The following is a 19,381-nucleotide window of genomic DNA, read 5'->3' on the forward strand; positions in this document are numbered from 1 at the left end:
TATTTTCCCTCATTTTAACAACCCCCAGTCTTGCAGATTCTGCCTCCAGGGCATGAGATGTCTCCACATCCCCCTACGGAACACCCAACATTAAAAAAAAATCAGTAAAACTGAGTGGGAGTAAAAGAGTCCCAGTCAGTGTGCTGTATCCAAGCCAATGTGCTTCTCTATGTGAAGCCATAACAGTTAGAAAAGGAAATTTCGTCCTCAAAATTCAGCAGTTTTGTGTTACAAGCAGAACCAGATTCATTCAATATTTAAAAGAAAAAGTTAAAGAGGTTAAAAAAAAAAATCGCACTCCACTTTCTCTTAGTCCAAACTGCAGCAGGGGAGGTTGAGGTGGGACTAGAGGAGGAATTTCTTCACACAAGTGAAGAAGTTGGTTGATGACTGGTGAAATTGATTGGAAATTGATTGGTGATTGGTGAAATTGATTGGAAATTGATTGGTGATTGGTCATTGGAAGGGAGGTGGTGGAGTCTCAGTCCCTGCAGGGGTTTAAGGAATGACTTGGCACCAGTGCTCTGCTCTGGTTCACAGGTTGGACTCAGAGCTCTTTTCCATCCTAATTGATTCTGTGGTTCTGTGTGATTCCCACAAAACAAAACTCAGTAAAGATCTGCACAAATCAAAGGAAAAGCATCCAAGATCTCTCTTGAGCTTCTAGAGGTTTTTTTTTTTTTTACAGTGTTAGACTAAATATTTTGTCTCTGCTTTACCAGTGCCAGCAATGATTCATCCCTACAAAATACTGTTGAATAATTAAAAGAAGATGATATCTCTGTTCTCTCTTAATAACGTTTTTTCCCCTACTCCTAATTTTTTTCCTTTGAAACAAATGTCTACCAGTCCGTTAATTAACATTCATTTTTCCAGGATCTGCTCAGCACAGGAATACACTAACTCTTCAGGTGAAAATAATTTATAGACTACATTATCCAAAGTTATTTGCCGTTCCTTTGTCCTTGGCAGAACAGCGTTGCAAAGACAACCAGCATCTTAGAGCAGAACACATTAACAAGATTGTTAATTTCCTGATTCTGCTAATGAAAAAAAAAAACCCCACCACTCCATTAAATAAAAATGAATGGTGACTATTACCAATTTTATTATTTTTCCACAAAGAACAGAGGATGAAATCCTCAGTCCAGCGAGCTGTTAATTACTCCAAAGGATAAACCCCAGATCCATGAAACCTCTTATTGTCTGTATTGTGGGGCTTTTTTAGATAATGCTGCTGTGAAAAACAAAAACCTCTATTCTGAGTGAGACTGAGAGGGCACCTCAGCCACTCATCATTATCATCAGGGAGCTCCTTGGCCATGCAACCACAGAGAAAACCATTTACAGGGGGAAAAGGCTGGGTCCCTCCCATGAAATTTAGCATTTGCCCATCAGCTGACACAATCTTTTACTCATTTCTGGGGACCAGCACACACTGTCCAAGCTGTCCAAGCTGATTATCCCATCGTTTTTAGGGCTGCTGAGTGCAATGAGCTGCAGGTGGGACTTCACCACGGCCAGGGGGATTTTTTGGACCTCTCTGTACAACACAGCCACCCCCAGGGCCTTGTGCCTCACTTGGTGGAAATTAACATTGTGCTCCAGCTAAATGAGGAGAAGAGCAAGAAAACCAGTTTTTCAATTTTTCTTTTTTTTTTTTCCAGTTTTCCCAAACTGAGTGTCATGCTTCACTTTCAGTTCTTCTGAAAAGCACTTACAGTTAAATTGTGAGGAAAAACGTGATGCAAAACTGTGAGTTTTGGTCACGTTGAAGTGATGCCTATGTTAATGCTATTTTTTTTTTTTAGATGGTTGGCTTTTCTGGGAAAATTGGGATAATCTGGAGAGTTGGACACGTGACTGTTTCACCAAGTTTCTAATTGATTTCAATTTTAGAAGACTTTCCTGGAATTATTTTGTGCTAGGTTTTATGAAACCATGAAGCATTTTGGGTTTGCATGCCTGTCTGCATGCTTAAAAATGCGGAAAAAGCAGTTGGGCTATAACTCATCACATATTTTCCTTTTATACCTGATAAGGAGCAATAGGATTTATTCCACTGGTGGTAAGACTTGCACCTTCGTGGTCATCTTATTAAGAAGTACTATATCTTTTCAAGGAGTTTACTTCCTCCTATTCTGGGAGGCTTTCAATGTGTACAAGGAGCTTCTGTGGAATTTGGGGTGTGTTGAGACCAAAATTGCCTGTGGGTAAAGTAAAAGTGGCTGTGAGTAAAATCCGTGCAGCTGCTGGCTGCCCCAAAATTCACCCAGCCACTCACGATGCCCCAGGCAGGAGGGGCAACATCTCAAGGCTCTGGGAATTAATTTTTTGTTGTAGCTTCAGGCACCATCAGACCAGCAGATGGAAAAGAGGCTTCCACGAGATGCATCAGCCCGGCAAGCTCAAAGTGACTTCAGCATGAGGCTGTGGGGGCAGATCTCTGGCTCAGCTGGACACCCTTTTCCTGTCAAAGCTTTAATGCAAGATGTGAAAAATGCGTGTTTTCTGACTGGCTTTTCGCAAATATTAAAATGGATGTTATGTGTGTTGTGTTAGAAAGTTACGCTGTGTTAAATTTCTGGAGTAGTGTGTTAAATAGAGTTTCAGGTTATAACAAAATGTTAAAATGGAAACTATGCTATGTAAAATACTTTTTTTAAAAAAGAAAGGGCTCGTGCTGAGACAGCAGCCACAGGACACCTGAATCTTTCAGTGAAAGAGAATTTATTGCTCCCTTATCAGAAGAAACGAACTTCTTCCTGCCTCACTCAGCCATGAAGACACCTTAGGATTCAGAGGAAGAAATTGATGATGACCAGACAGAATCCTGTGTTTGAATGGAATTTATGCATCATGTATGAGGTGTATGAACATGCAACAGGCTGTTGTTTTTAAGGGTTAATCTTCTGTTAACGTGGGTCCTTTTTCAGGCTTATGTTGCCCAGAAAAAGGTACCTGGACGTCCATAACTCTTTGTCTTTATTGTCTCATATTGTCCTAATCCAAACTCTCCAAATTATTATTAATCTAATTGTATTACTATTTTTATAACCATTTTATTACTATTAAACTTTTAAAATTTTAAAAAACAAGTGACTGGCATTTTTCACACAAGAAAAGCTGGCATGCAGTTCCATTACATCCAGGCTGGGTGGGCAATTACAACACAGCTCCAGAACAGCATCAGCATCTATGGGCAGAATGAGCCACAGAAAGGCAGAAATGACTTTAAGCTTTTCAGTGCCCCTCTCTAGGAATGTTTTGCTTTACCAGGACTCAGTTCTGCAGAAGCAGGAGGGCATTCAGGTGTCTGATGCAAAAGAAAGCACCAGGTGCTCACAGCCCATTTGATTGTTCCTTGCCCCGATAAGCAGCTTCTCTATAAACTCATGGCAGTGAAAATCAAAAGATTATTTGTTTAGGGAGATTTTTCTGGCTAAACATAGCCAAGCTGCTTGAGAAATCCCTGTGGACAGGGGCTGCCTTCCAAGGGCTGCTGCCCCCACCAGTTGAGTTCCAAGCACTCACACAGAGCTTTTAGTGCTTCAGTCCCACAACATGCGATTAATTATTTACCAAAACCGAGTACAACGCATTTGTGAGACTTTTATGGCCATCCCAAACATATTCAGAACCACTGAGTTTGCATCTTTAGCCAGTCATTCACACTGGCACTGCACAAACACTTCATTTAGTTTTCTACAACTTTGAAGACGCCCCACATGCCCCCAGTCTTGTTTTCTTGAGATTTTGGGGACAAATAAAGAGTTCTATTTCTGTCATGAACACACATATAGCTGTTCACTGTACAAAATTCAAACCCATCTTCTCCTAACCTTTCTCCCGATTTCTTATGGGAAAAAAGCTTCAGGAAGCTTTAAAACACAATAACTAGATTAAATATCTTCAAAACACAATAATTAGATGATATATCCAAATGTGCTGCAGGTTATCCATCCCCTATGATTTATGTACCTGGTCTTCAACTCCAAGTTTCAAAACCACATCTGAAATGTTGCGCAGTTATCAGTAACTGTGATTTCTGACTTTTAAAGCTACTATAGCTACTTTCACGTTATTTTGTCACACCTGGCAGGAAAACTTCACAAGAAGATTTCAAAGCTTAGCGTGCCTAAAAAAGGAGCATTTTCCACTCCCAGAAACATATTCCTGTTCTCTCCCACATATCTTAGCAGACTGTGTGAAAGCAATTTTCTTTGATATGGGGAAGTTTTAGAAGAACAAAAATACAAACCCTGTGTACAAATCCTTTCCTCTCCAAACCACAGTCACAAACATCAACATCTGAAAACCAAGGTGTGCAGAGAAAATTGAAGAAGCAGGCTTCATTTCCCTGGATATATTTTCCTTCCTCTCCTCCAAATCCAGAATGACAATTCTAGTGCTCCAGCTCCCTGTGCACCTTTGGATGGCACTTCCAAAGCAAACAGATAACTTTTTTTAAAATTTTTAAAATTTCTCCACAATGCTTCGTAAATTAACCCCTTTAAAAACTTGGGGAAATGCACCCATGAAACCTCTACAATGCCCAATTTTGCATGTGCATCATCCAAACTTTTCTCCACAGGGGTATTCAATTGGAGAAAAACAAATTAATTGTAAAATGCGTCACTCTTCAAAAAAAAAATCTCAAGATTTTGAAAGAGCTGACTGCTATGTAAATTTTTCCTACCACTTCTAGCTCACAGATACATTAACAGCTCAATGGTTAAAAGTGGTTAAAAATTGTTAAAAATGGTTTAAAAGGTGACCATGGAAGGACAGAACTGACAGAGCTGAGCACTTCCATTCCTCTTTATTCTACTTTGTGCTCGCATTAAAAATAAATAAATCAAATAAGACCCCACACATATGGCAAAAGGAGCACAAGTTCCTTTTATGCAATACAATCTCATTGCATTTCATTAAATTCTGTAAAATCTTGTGTTCCTTTTCCATCCTTACAGACTTCCCATCCTTTCAGCAGAGCCACAACCACCTTTGCATGTACAGCTGCCTCCCACAGTGTTCCTGAGGTCCTCTCTCCCTCTCTCCAACCCCTTTCTTAGTCATTAATGCTGAAATGTTTCTTTCAGCTAAAAGGATCAGGCACGTGGCTCCATTAAGGAAACTGCATGGCCTGAAGGAGTGCTATTAAAAGGCCAAAGGCAAACGGGGCATTCTCTGTCCTAGAGACTAAGTGCATCTCTGACAGCACTTTCTGCAGAGATGGGTTAGTTTCCTTCCTACCAAGAAACAGAATAACAAGAGGAAAAAAATAAATTAAAAATTAAAACAACAACAAAAAAAAAAAAAAAAGCGCCCTTCCACCACTGGGTGTTTTGCACAGTCATCACACACCCAAAATATGACACCAGAACTGCGCGCGTCACACCACGCCAACAGAGCAAGCCATGCTAGACAGTCCAAAAGCAAATTAAAACTGGTCCTCTCTGCTTTGTTTCCCAGCGTTTTGGGTTTTTTTACCTGTCCATAATTCACCCCCAAAGCCTCACAACCTGTGATGCCCTCCTGTTTATGTTTGCCTTCTCTCTGTTTCTGAAGCAGCAAGCAAGGGGATCTCTGATGCCATTTGCATGCCGCACAAAGGGCTGCATGTCAGCCCAAGATATGAAATTAAAAGAAATGTGAAGCCATTTGGCTCCTTTATTATTCTTCTTATTATCAATAATATTATTTCTATTTTATTTTTATTATTTTTTTATTTTTTAATTATTTTATTATTCTTTTAACTGAGGCCACAGAACATGCATGACAGCAGACAGAGAGACTTCCTGGAGCATGCAGTTCACCTGAACACACACGGCAGCATAACATCCAGAGAATTATGTTTTCAAACACACAGGATATGGTGAATGGTGAGGGGAAATATGGCAATTTTACCAGAAAAGTCACTTTGCCAGGTCACTTAACAAAACAAAAAACAAAAAAACAAAACAAACAAAAAAAAAAACCACACAAAACAGTGAGTGGTGACTGGTATGGGACAAAGACTTTTTCTTAATAGCAGTTTTTAAATTTTTATATTATTTTTAATTTGTAATTTAGACAGAAATTTTTACATGCCACAGTCTCTCTTGAGGACTAGAGCAGGTATAGCACACTTATAAATTTCCTACCCACTGCCAAGAATTGCAAAAGCTACTCACCAGCAATGGCTTTCTCTGAGATGGCTATTTAATTTTAAAAAATGTACAGAAGGTAAGTGAACAGGATGTTTTACCTTCTTATGAGAAGGCTATGCCATAAAACAAGCTATAATCCTCATTTCTGTCTCTCTGTTCTTTCTCCTTCTTTAAAAAGGGGAGAAAAAATCCCAGCTATGAAGTAAAAAAAGGTTTGTGGTTTTATTTTTAAGCATGCTAAGCAGGCACAGCTTTATCTTCCCTGATTTTGACAGGCCAGCATCTGGTAAGGGGAAAGGACTTAAAACCAACCAAAATTGTTCTCAACAGTAAAACACTGAGGATTAGCTGGCACTGGGGCCAGTGGATGACTTGTGGGCTCATGACCCCTGTTCCAACCTGCTGTAAAATTACCTCAGCTGGAGCAGCCCCTGCTGCCCTTCCCATCAGCACCGGCCCTGCTCTGCATTTAACAGTCAAAAACCCGTGAAAGAATTTCAGGTTTAAAACCTCCTTCGGAAGCATGCAGATCAAATCACTTCTTCCTCGAAATAAGAAAGAGATAAGTAATTTATACTGTGACTCCTGGGGTTTTTTGGTTTTGGTTTTTTTTCTCTTTTTTTTTTTTAATTTAAATTTTGTTTGAGTTTGCAGTGCCTTTTCCTCAGTGGAATTCATTGTGTTTAATCCTTTTCTTTCAGATGTACACACCTTTTGTGCTCTCTTCCTTAAGCCTTGTTTCCCTGTGCTAAAACTCCTTTTTGCTGGGTAAATTCTCTTTCCCCTCTTCACCCAGCTGCTCTGTCCTCCTACGTCTGTACAAGCTGTACACAGAAGGCCTGCAATTAGTGGTATCTAAAAATTAGGGAGGTCCAAGGACAAAACTAATGAGAAAACAGAGGTTTGCAAATGTTTGTGAAGCTAAGTCTCTTTCCCAACCCTCTGGGAAAAGAGCAGGACACTGGATTTTCACTGTATGCATTATTTTTTTTTTTATTATTATTATTCTGCAGAAATCTCTTTCGTATGAGCCTCCAGCTAGGAGGAAACACTTCCTAGGGTAAAAAATAAATAAATAAAAAAAAAAATTAAACCTCTTCATTCATTGTTGCTGAGTTAATGTCTTACAGAGGGGCTGGGGAGGAATGAGCTGGGCACAGAGGCTGCCTGACCTTATCACACAAGAGGAGCAGCCTCTGCAAACACAGAAAGCAAATAATCTGGCAAATATTTGTGTGTTGAAAAGTTAAATTACACACACAACCTCTGCTTTCCTGTTTCAGAAGCTGCCTGGGAAAGTCAGAAAGTTTTTTAACAGCACTGAAAGACTCTGTGCCTTTTCACAGTGATGAGAAATGGTAATTCTTCCAAGGAAAACAGAGTTCAGGCAAGATTGAAATTACACAGGCTTAGGGCTGACACACAAGGCTGCCAATATGGATTTTTGCCCATTAAAAAGATCCACAAATGACAGGAAAATGTCTTGGTGCTCTCAGTCTCACTTTTCACATAAAGACACAGCTTTATCACCCTGAAAGTATTTCTCTCTGCTTTTAGGAAGATAATAGATATAATATTTAGGAATATAAGAGATTTGACTTCTCTGTCAGACCTCATCAGACTAAAAAAAAAAAAAACCTCTATTTTGACTGTAATATTTTAAAGCAAGAGATGAAACAAGTAAGAGATGAAATATTTAAAACACTGGGTGTGGGTTTGTTAAATCTAACTGGCTTCTAATAGGAAATAAAGGGCACAGAGAGCTCTGTGAAAGACTCTGCTCTTTTCTTGCAGGCAGAGCCTGACCAAACTCCCACTCCAATTTATGTATATTCCAATGAACCCTCGAGCAAGAAGAAAAAGCAGAAGAGGAGATTGAAACACCACATCTGCACCCCAAAGGTTTAGTCAAAATATTTCCAGGCAGAGAACTTGAGGAGACACAAAATTGCATGGGTTTATTTCTCTTTTAAGCACTGTGTCTCTGTGTAAGGAAAATCCTAATTTATTTTTGGTAGCATGTACTAAAAAGCTGCTGCTATCTCCCACCCAGCTGCTTCCCTCACCCTCCACCCCAACCCCCAGAGAAGGCTGAATGTCTTTTTCAATAATCTGAAAATGTGGGGTTTTTTATGTGTTTGGCTTTTTTTTTTTCCCCCAATACTCTGAAGACATCCTGTAAATCAGCTTCAAGTGTTTTAATGTCTGTCTTAAATATAAATATCTGTGTGTTGTGTGTGTCCATATGTGTACACACACAGTTTGTGGTGACATCCTGGAGTGCTGGGAGAAAATTGGGCTACTGAGTCTTCACAAACACAAGAAACATGAGCTGTTAAAAGGTAACTAGTTTAAAAAAAATAAAATTAAAAAGAACCCCAAAGTTTTCCCTTAAAAAAGCATAAAAAACCCCAAATTAACAGAGTAGATTCCAGCTCAGATCATATCTAAGTTATGTGTAGTACTAAGTCCCAAGACCCTGCTTCAGGCTTTTCATGACTTTTTATGACTAATTTCATTATTTTTTATTTAATAATAAGACACTGAGAAACTCAGCCACTGCTGCAAACGTCAGGGAATGACTGCTTGCTAAATACTGTAATTTGTGCAAAAATGAACAAAACAACAGCACAGTAGCTGTGGTTTGGCACAGCTTAATTTTGGCTGCTTCTCCTGGATGGAGCCCAGAGTTTAGGGACCTGCCAGGAGCCCTTAAAAAGTGAACCCAAGCTATAAAATGTGACACACTGGGGAAGGAAAAAAAAAATTATTCTGGCCAGGAAAACGCTGTTGGCAAGAGCACAACATGCTTGTGCACGGTTTTAAACACCCCTATATTGTTGCATGACACTTTGAAAATCTTTAATGGGGTGTAAAAATGTCTTTCAAAAGTAACAGGATTAAACTCCCAGCCAGAGATCCACAATCAGGTGTAACCAGCCACCATCCCATAAACGCTCCTGGTTATCCCAAAGCCCAGGAATTTGTGGGTTTTATTCTTGCTCCTGCAAATGACTGGCAGAAATTCAAGAGTGTTCTTAACCTCCCCTTTTGGTCATCTGCGAAATACTTCAATAATTTGCGCTGAGTGGCCATAAATCACAAATCCAGAGGAAAGTAGGAGCCCAAAGGCTTCTGGTCACACCCGCTTGGGCAGGAAAGTGAGGGCAGAGGGTTCTGGAGTCAGCTCCACCACAGCGGCACGAGACAAGGGGCACACAAAGGTTGAAATCCAGGGCTTGGTTCATTGCCTAAAAAAGTCATATTTTCATTGATCTGTGTCCAAAACGCAGTGAGGAAGTACTGCCCTTGAAAAGGCGATAAATAATAAACCAGTATTTCCATTTGCTGTTCACAGTTGGGTAATGGATTTAAGAGAACCAACCAGCTGCAGGTGGCTGGAGTTTTACATGGAATAGGGAATTCTTTGTGGATCCAGGACCACATCAAATGAAGTAGACAATGTGCTTTATCTTCCTACTGATCCATCTGGAAAGGATCCCCAAATCCATAAGTGGAGTTTATTAGAAGCAGACATCTGCAGAGGACAATTATTTCCCCCAGTGTTTAATGAAATAGATTTTGGTGTTTCTGGTGGGATGAGGCACTAGCACACACTGCAAAAAAGGTTCGGTCATCAGCTTTGGAATGTCCCTGTGGGTGAGTGCCATGTTCACCTGGAAAAGATCATTGTCAGCATGGAAAATGCAGCGCAAAGGGCCTTTTGTCCCAGAAATTGCGCTGCCAGCACAAATCACAACACGAATCACAACAGGAATTACAGGATTTGGAACGGAGAGGTGCTGGTGGCTCCTGCTGCTGGGAAGCCCTGAGGGTTTGTGGATGGGGTGGCCACCAAGGATGGGAGAGAAGAAAGAGATAAGGGGAAGCAGAAGGGAAAGGTGACAAACCAAGGCAGAGGGAAAATGAAGACAGGGAAATGGTAATCAACCAGCAGTAACTCATCAATGGCACAACACAACACACAATGCAGGCAAAAAAAACCCAAAAAACTCCAACCACAACAAAACCAAAGCAACCAATAAACAAAATTCAAAGCTTTTCCTGGAAGGGGGAATATATCTGTGCAGCTACAAAAAATGAACTGAGGACTGGCAAGGTTTAAAAGCCAAGAAATGCTATTCTGTCCTTTTCAAATGACCTCTTCAAGCTCCTTTCTGAAGTGAAGCTTTGATCACAATCATTTCATGCAGAAGGCTGAGCCAACCTTGGAACAGAATGAACTATGTAACTTCTTCAGCACAGGGAAGTGAAATGCAAAGCTAAGGAAAGACAAATCACTCCTGCCTTTGGCTATCACTCATTCCCTACCATTAAGGAAAACCCAGTGATTGATGAGCACTGCTGAAAGGGGTAATAATCTACAAACAGAAGGAAGACAGCATGTCTGATGCTGCTTCAGAAGATGTCCTGAAGGGTTTGACCATCACAGATAAACAAATTCTGCTATTGTCATTTTACTGAAGTTATGGGTAGCATGCAAGGCTGCTACAACCTTTCTAAGCCAAGTGGACCCATACTAAAATATAAAACCATCACTTTCAGGCGGTCATATTCATCCTACAAATAATAAAACTGAGGTGGAAGGAAGTACTGCCTGGCTTTCTCCCACTTGCAGTGGCAGGAATAGGCTGGCAAATTTCCCTTTTCTCTCTCCAGAGGCCACGGCAGCAGTATCCACTACAAATGAAGTGTAAAGTCAGTGAGTTTACAGAATAGCAGGGTTCTGTAGGGCAATTTTCCACCACTTTCTCAAAGCACCACGCAGCCTGAGGTGTGCTCTGAGCAGCACAACCAAAAGCGAGCACATTAAGGTCAGCTGTGGAACAAATGCCACACAAACCCGAAGCACCTCCAGGCAGAGCCTTGTTTTCCACCTTGCACTGAGCACAGTCCATGTTCCCATTCCTGTCTGCCCGTGCATGCCCCCTCAGATTCCTTTTTTGGGGATGAAACTATTGGTTTGGCCTGAAAACTGAGGGGTTTTCATTTTCTGTGTGACCACACAGAGATTCACTCAGACATTAGAAACGCCAGAAAACATCAGAAACCACCCAAAGCTCTCGTCTACAAGGAAGGTGCAGTTCCAGAGCTGAGGGAGGGACAGAAAGGGAAAAACACCTCTGTGAAGGAGGAGATTTGCAAAGATTTATATTCAGTCCTGTTAAACTCATTTGCCACTGAGAGAGGAAGGGAGAGAGGTTGAGAATATTTATGTTTACCACAAGTTATTGGAGAAACACTAAGCTTCTGCTGATTCCCAGAAAACATTTATACAGCCACAACAAATCGTGGGCATGATCAAAGTGAGCCAGAATTTTAACTTTTCCTTAAAGAAGACAGCAGTTTGTTCACAGGATCTCTTTCTGTAATAATTTACAGTTTTCTGAAAGACTGTTTCCATTCAAGACTTTGTCTCCTGCTTTAATCCCCCACGTTTTCTCTGGTGTTAGACTCTCTGCTGGCTGCTCCAGCAGGATGCAGAGAAAACCAAAAAACATGAAAAGGGAGGAATTTCAGCTTTTGCTTAATAGACCAACTGGATCACACAACAGACAAAAACTGCTTTTTTCTTTAATGAGGTAGGACACAGAGGTATGTTTGCATTGCAGTTTGTGGTTGCTGCGTTTATAAATCCAATTTATCTGTAACTCTGGGCTTCAACTGGTCCTTCCACAGATGCAAGGGTGCTGCTGAAAAGGTTGGGTTTTTTTTCCTGAAATTCTTATATATGTCTCCACTGCAAACTGCCTAAGTGAGATGAAAGATCACTCTCCTCTGCCCAATTTACAAATGCCCAGAAAACCCTTGAACGCTCCTTGGCAACACTGATTGCACTCTGGCAAAGGTGAAGCTGTCTGGGATTCACTGTTCGAACAAGAGCCAAGGAATAATTCAAGTTTTCTTTAGCTTTATGCCTGCAACTGAGAAATGTGTTAAATCCCAGCACCACTACTAAGATTTTATTCATAAGGATTGCCTTAAAAAAAATTAATTTAGTCACAAGCAGCACCAAGACAGAATTTGTTTTACTTGTTAAGTTCAAAAAGGAAGGAAAATAAATTTCCAAAAAAAGTTGTGTTCACATATTTACAGATTAATCTGTATATTCTACAGAATATGCACAGGATAGAGAATATTCACATTACAGCTGATCACCTACAGACACCATGAGTCTGTAGATTCCCTCATGGACTCATGGTGAACAAATTTAAAGTATCCCCACCCTTCTGAAGTAGAGTTATTGAACACAGACTCCTGGGTAGGTCAACAGCACAGCCTTCAAATCTGTATTTCTAAGCACTGTTGTGCTTGTATTGTTGTTCTATGTTGCTTAAACACCTTGAATACTAGAGGGACTAATCAGCAGTTCTGAGATAGATAAATAATTCCTCTTTTTTTCAGATTAAATGAGACCACACCACTTTTGCTATCAAAAATTTTAAGGTAGGACTTACGCATTTACCACGTCCTCCTTACCACAGCAATTTTTCAAATATCCAGAGAGCAAGGAGCAAACCACCACCTGCAAAAGTGCACATCAGCCTTTGTCAGCGCTGGAAATCCTCTTGGGCTTGGTGAAGGCAGAGTCTCAAAATGCCCCCCTGGTCTGGGGCAGCTTGTTTGGTGACAGCAGGATGGGTGGCAGTGCACGTGCAGAAGAACTTCAGCCTCAGTTAGGGCTGAAGTTTCATTTTGCCTCTCCAGAATCACATGAACAGATGGACACCACGTGCAGACTTGCAGCAACATGCCTGTGGAAGGCCAGAGCCATGAAGTGATAATTTCACTGCACCCAAAAGTCATTTTCTGCTAATTTCTTAATGGTTGCGTTGATAGACAAAATATTTTCCAAATAGGAACAATAAGTAAATTCCTCAGCCTAGGGCATTTGTAATCCAAACACAATGAAGCATCAGGGTGTAAATTAGAGGGAAATGTGACAGCTTATTTAGGCAAATGGTGCTCACATCTAGATAATTCCCCTTTTGTAGTGTTACAGGAATTAATGATGAGATAGGGCTGGAGCTTAACTGAAATGGACTGTCAGCTCTAATGATACATATCTAATATGCAATAGCTAATATATTACATATCTATCTATCCAATACATATATCTAATGCTGAAAACTACAGGGTGAGGGGTTGATGACAGCTCTTCCAAGAGGAATCACAGAAAGGCTGATTGGTTGGAAGGGACCTCCAGAATCCACCTTGTCCATCTCCACTCCACCAGCAAGAACATTCAGGTGACAGCACCATGAACAGCTTCCCACGTTTGGCAGCACGAATGAAAACACAGAGACGGTGAGAAGAGAACTCAAAGGACAAAATGAGGCAGGCCTGAGTGGTCAGAGAGATGATTCACGTGGGCACAACACACTGCAGAACAGAGGTGTCCAGCAGGCAGAGAGTTATGTGGGACTTGGGAGAGGATTTTAATTCGGTTCCATGGAGGAATCCAGGGAGAAGGTGACAAATCAGTGTCAAGGACTGCTGTGGCCAGTGGGAAAAACAAGGTTGGAGCAATCTGCAGTTAATTGCCTGTAGGGCAGCGTTCAAATTCACTGCTGGTTATCCATTACCTCACTCAACAGAACAGAAGCAGGTTTCAGCTTTAGTGGTGGCACTCACAGCAAAGAAAAAACAAAGGTTTGTTTTTGCCCCCACATTCCCAGGGTGACCCTCAGCTCTGTGGACAGGACTCAGCAGTTTAATAGGTGAAACATGAAGCTAATCTGGAGCAGGGGCTTCAGAGAGGAGCAAAAGGAATGATGGAGATGGTCCCAGTGGAGACTGGCAGCAAATGCATGGTGCCATAACCTGATCACTGGGTAAAAAGTAAAATGTTGGATGAAATCCCATTGCAGGGGTGAAATACGGTGCAGCTCTTTGTCTATACTAGCTTTTTACAAATTATCAATTCTAAAAGGCTTCAGACTGCCTGGGTTGTAACAGCTTCACAACAGTATTTATTTATTCATTTGTGTTTATAAATATCACAGCCAATTAAAGCTTTAAGCCAGCTGTGGGGCAGAACCCCCAATCCACCTTCCCCTAACCCAGGTTTTATTGCTGGGCATGACAACACATTCTGTGGAAAAGCCTTTGGCCAGCACAGGTCACCCCCCAAAAACCTACAACCTGCTCTCTGAGAGGGCAGGGGATGCACAGAGAGCAAAAGCCTTGACAATACAGTCCAGGAAAACCCAAAATCTCAGCAATTTATGGGCTTCCACTAAAGGGAATTATCTCCACCCCAGCCAGACCCAGCACAAACTGGCTGGGCAGCCACAGATGTGTTTGCAGCAGCCTCTCAGGAGGATTTTGGACAGTCAGACCTCAAACTCCTTCCAACATTCAGAACACAAACCCATAGCTTCCAAATCCATTCCTTCCCTTGAAAAGGGAGGGAATTCCAGGTCGTGCCCACAGAGCTCATGATCAGATCCATAACAAAGTGAAGCTTATGGATCTGAAACTTCACTAAAACCTTCCACGGCACTGGAAGTCCCCTGACAAGAAAAATGCCCCCCCCCCCCCCCCCCCGAATGCTCTTTTCAAAAGGGCCTGAGAGGCTGATTTAAAGTGTATTGCCTGAAGTGGGAAAGTGCTCAATCCAAAGAATTTTATGTGGAAATGTGAGCCCAGAAGTTTCTAGAGGTTTCTGCAGCAGTCCCCTGCATGGGGTACCCTGAGTTTGGGTTATTTCTGCTCAGGACTTGCAGCAAGCGAAGGATGAGTCTCTCTCATAACAGATTCACATTCAAAACTCTACTACAAACCTACTTTTAGCTAAATAACCCCAGGCTTCTGGGCATCTATTCAACCACCTAAATTAGCATGAGGAGATGGTTCCCATCAGTAACCAGAGCCAGTCTCAGTCTGGCATTAGTAAATGTATTCCTGTAAGCAGCTGGGATGCAGAAAAGATTTCTGTTTAGCTTCAAAATTCTGTTTAAATTAATACCACGTTTATTTTCCACCCCTTTTTCTTTTTTTTTTTTTTTTTAATAGCTGCAATTTTCAAAGATAAACTGAGTCAGTTTCTTCTTCCACTTCCAATAAAGCCTTGAAGGTTCTCCTGCAGAATGCTGAGGATCTCACAGATCTGAGAAAGCACCTCTGCCTCTCCCCTTCTGGCTCACAGGTCAGTTTGTAATCCTTTGCTGATACTAAATACACAAATGCCTTTTAGCAATGATTTCCATTTAAAATATTCATATAAAACATTCGTTTAAAATTGTAATCTTAGAGAAAAAATGATCTGAATAGCCACTGGTGTGTTCTCTGACTAACACTGAGAGCAAACAAAACACTGGCAAATTACTTGAAGTAATCAAATTCAATTTAAACAGGACCCAAATATTTGGATTGGGCAACAGACACCTAACAGCCAAGATTAACTAAGTAAAACAGAATGTAAGGTAACCTAGGTATTTAAGTAAAAGTAGCTACCTACATTTCACATGATTATATGTAAGTGTTTTTCCCCTTGACACTGTATTTCTCCCTTTTCATTATGAGTAGATTAAATTAAAAACTGTTCCTAGCAGGGACACTGAATTATTTCAGATTATAATGCTATGCATTTCTAAAGTGTCTTGACTCCCATGCCTCAGCTAATCCCCCCTAAATGTATTTTCAGATGAGAATGCCAAGACTCAGCCCCTCCACAAGGAAACAGAGGCAGAGATGAGGAGACTCAAAAATCAGAGAAGGTCCAGTGAAGATCCTGCTGCAAAGATTTGGTCAGCAGCAGAAAAGCCCATTCCTAATTTTCCTCACTATGGAAATGAGCCCTCTGCAGACAATGGGGAATGACTGAAGAAAAAGTTCTTCCTAAGCAGAGAAATTCATAGTGGATTTCAGATGGGCACCAAAGGACAGCAGCAAAGGTCACAAAATGCACTGGTTTGGCTTCTAAGGGCTGTGACATTTCCTGTCCCATTTTATACCACTAAATCACCTCCTCATTCCATTTTTTGGTGGGATTTTCAAAGCTTAAATATCAGGTATTAAATATGAAAACTGCATTTTTCATCTTTCTCGCCAGAAACTCACCATGACTAACATCAGCAGAATGCAAAAAACGAGATACTGGAAGTTGTCCTGCAATTTGCTTTTGCATCACTGAGACTTTGGGGATATAAATTTTGCTCAAAAATCACATTGAATCTTATCTCTTATTGTTTACAGTTTTCTTTTAAGACATATAATGAATGATTCTTTGCCATTAGTAAAAGTTTTATAGGATGGGAGAGGAAAATAACTCCTTGGTGATAAAATTTTTCAACAGCAGAAAAAAAAAAAAAACCCTTTCAAAAAGACAATTTCCTCAACTTATTATTCAAGTTTTTACAGTGGCTTAGAAAACATAGAAACCAATTAGTTTTAATCTCCATTTAATTTTATGGAATGCCTCCAGAAGAGCTCTTAACACAAAGCTAAGACTCCAGTAAGGACAGTGCAAAGATGATGAGAACTCTGCTAATATTATCCTCACAGAGATAGCAGAACTGCAGTTCTTATGTGTTTCTGATAAAAAGTATTGTGGGCATAATGTTCAAAACTCTCAAGAAATTGCCCTTTGAATTTACATTGGCAGTGGCTGCAAGAGAGCAAATTTCCTCACTGAGGTGCAGACAGCAGAATTCAATCCAAAAAGGGGCAGAAGTACAAGGAAAAGTCACTTGCAAGGCTGGAAAGCAAAAGGAAAACATAAAACCTCGTTTTGAATAATCACTAGGACTAAAATACTGTATTAAGTGTTAATACTTTTAAATCACAGCCACTAGAATTTAGAAATATCTCTCCCTTCCTTTTAAATACCTGTTTGAAAGAAAATTACCTGTCTGAAGACTGGCTGGAGTTATACAGATTATTTATCTTATTATTTATAATACTTATATTTTGTAAGTTATATATATATATGTAACATATATTTAAGTTGTACTTATTATTTATCATTATCAAAGCCCACTCGAAATCTCTGGTGTTTTTTGCTACCTTTGACCTGTAAGTGACCTGAGAAAGGAAATCCTCTGTGAATTAGTAACAGCTCTGCACCTCCCCTGCCACTGCTGCCCAAAACCTCCAAAATGAGGTGAAAGCAGCTTTACACCTGCTTAAAGGTGGCTCAGAAACTCTTAGGAAATGACATTTTAAAAACCGTATACGTAATACATTTAATAAGTGGAGACTGGTAAAAATTGATGGAGGTAATATTTAAAATTTAATACAGACACCTTACACAGGTAGCTTCAATGCTGGGGACCAAATGCTAATTTACAAAAAAAAAAAAAACAACAGAAGAGCATTTCAAATGAGACAAAATATTAACACAGATTCATGCATATTACCACATTGTAATAACTTCAATTTAATACTGAATTTAAAGACAGGTAATTTGCAGGCTCTTTTGCTATCACTTCTTTCAAGTAGTGCCTCATTTTCTCCATCACTTCACACAGGCTACAAGCTTTTTGCCTCTTTTATAAATAGCCCCCTCATCCTTTCTGTGTATTTTCAGATACCAGGGTGTCAAGCACTGGGTTTCACCAGCAGGAATTAGCCTGATATTGCTAATCTGTGGCATAAAAATCAAACTGAGTGACAACTCCCAAGAGGAAGCTGGTTGTTAGGAAAGAAGTGTGCTAGTAATCATCATTTCTCAGACCAGAGCATAACAAATACACTGCTGTTGGATGGGAATTCCTTAAAACATCCATGTATTAAAAAAAAATAAGGATGGCAAGGTGCAGCTTTCAGTTCAAGAGCCAGGGAGGGTCCAAAGATGAGGAATTTATGAGGTGATATCCAGCCCATATTAGTCATATTTCATGAGTGTCACTGCTACATTCCCTTTATAACCCTGGTGCTGATCCTCCTTTCCCCTGGTACCTCCCAGACCTGGGTGATGAGTTATCCCCCAAACTGATCCCATATAAATCCATATAAACCCAACAGTTTTCCAATGGCACACCTCTCCAAGACATAATCAAAGAAATATCTCTGTGATCACCACGCTGACGTCCAAAATCTGACTGAAATCCTTGTCCTGAGCTGCTCAGAGTGTCCAAGCTGACAGGGAACAGAGAAAACATAAAATGCAGAGTGAAGATGCTGGCAAATCTACTGGTTCTGCCAGCTGCATTTTAGCAGGGGAAGGCTATCAAGGAAAGAAAAAATGTGAGGTAAATACTGGCAAACTGTGGGGAAAAAAGGGAAAGTGCAAGAGCTTAATGCAGAAAAAAGGTGAAGACAAGGAAGTGTGGAAGGATGGTAAAGTGCCAAGGCATGGACACACTCCAGTTTAGAAACAGACATGTCTGAGGTAGATCTAGCAGCAGTTTTATTATAATTAATAAAATATATAATTCATATATTATATATTTTAATATATAATATATTAATAGATTCGCTATATTAATTATATTAATAGAATTATATTAATTAATATATAATATATAATTAATAAGTGTTGTGGGAATGAAAAAGGCCTTCTAAATTCCTGTCTGGAATGAGTGTCACACAAAACCCAAAGGTTTTTTTCAGGGTGAAGGCAAGTACCAAGACACCAGAATTTTTAACACGCAAGGATCCCCATTTTGAGGGTTTACCCAGAAGATCTTGGCCAAGATGTGCAAGGCTTCAGGAATAAACAACTTCTTCCCTTCTCCCCCCTTCTCCTCTTCCCTCAAAACCATGAAAAGAAAGCACAACAATTTCAGCTGCCATCAGGAAAGAGAGAATTTTATATCAAACAATTGCCCTGGGCCACTCAGCTGAATTAAGTCAAAGGGACTGCTGGCAGGCTTAAAATAGGCATGTGTTTAAGAGCTTTCCTGGCTTTGTTGCTGCAGTGGAGGAAAAAAAAATATGAAGCTGCAGATGCATAAATTCGAAATTGAAAATATCATCAATATCTCCAAGACAAGTATAATTAGGATTAGTAAATTAATTCTGGTCTACATTGCCTTGCGCGAAGCTTAAATGAGAGCAAAGTGAGAGATATGCCAGATACTCTCTTTCCACCCCCCCCCGTTGCTTTGTATTGCTCTGAAAACAGGTTCAGTAATCACCAGAAAGAGAGATATGGGATTCTTTGCTGTGTGGAGGGGTGCACCACAGCAAGGACACTAAAAATTATCTTCAGCATATCACCAAGAGGGCTGGCACAGCCAGGATGGCACAGGAGCAGTGCA

At 40.4% G+C, this 19,381-nt stretch overlaps 1 protein-coding gene across 3 annotated transcripts in view; it reads right to left on the minus strand.

The window, feature by feature from the left end:
- MARCHF3 (membrane associated ring-CH-type finger 3) overlaps window positions 1-19,381 on the minus strand; it is a 62,757-nt gene that overhangs the window by 41,151 nt on the left and 2,225 nt on the right. The gene's annotated exons all lie outside the window — the stretch shown is intronic.

Source organism: Molothrus ater, chromosome Z, assembly GCF_012460135.2.
Source record: "Molothrus ater isolate BHLD 08-10-18 breed brown headed cowbird chromosome Z, BPBGC_Mater_1.1, whole genome shotgun sequence".
NCBI lineage: Eukaryota > Metazoa > Chordata > Aves > Passeriformes > Icteridae > Molothrus > Molothrus ater.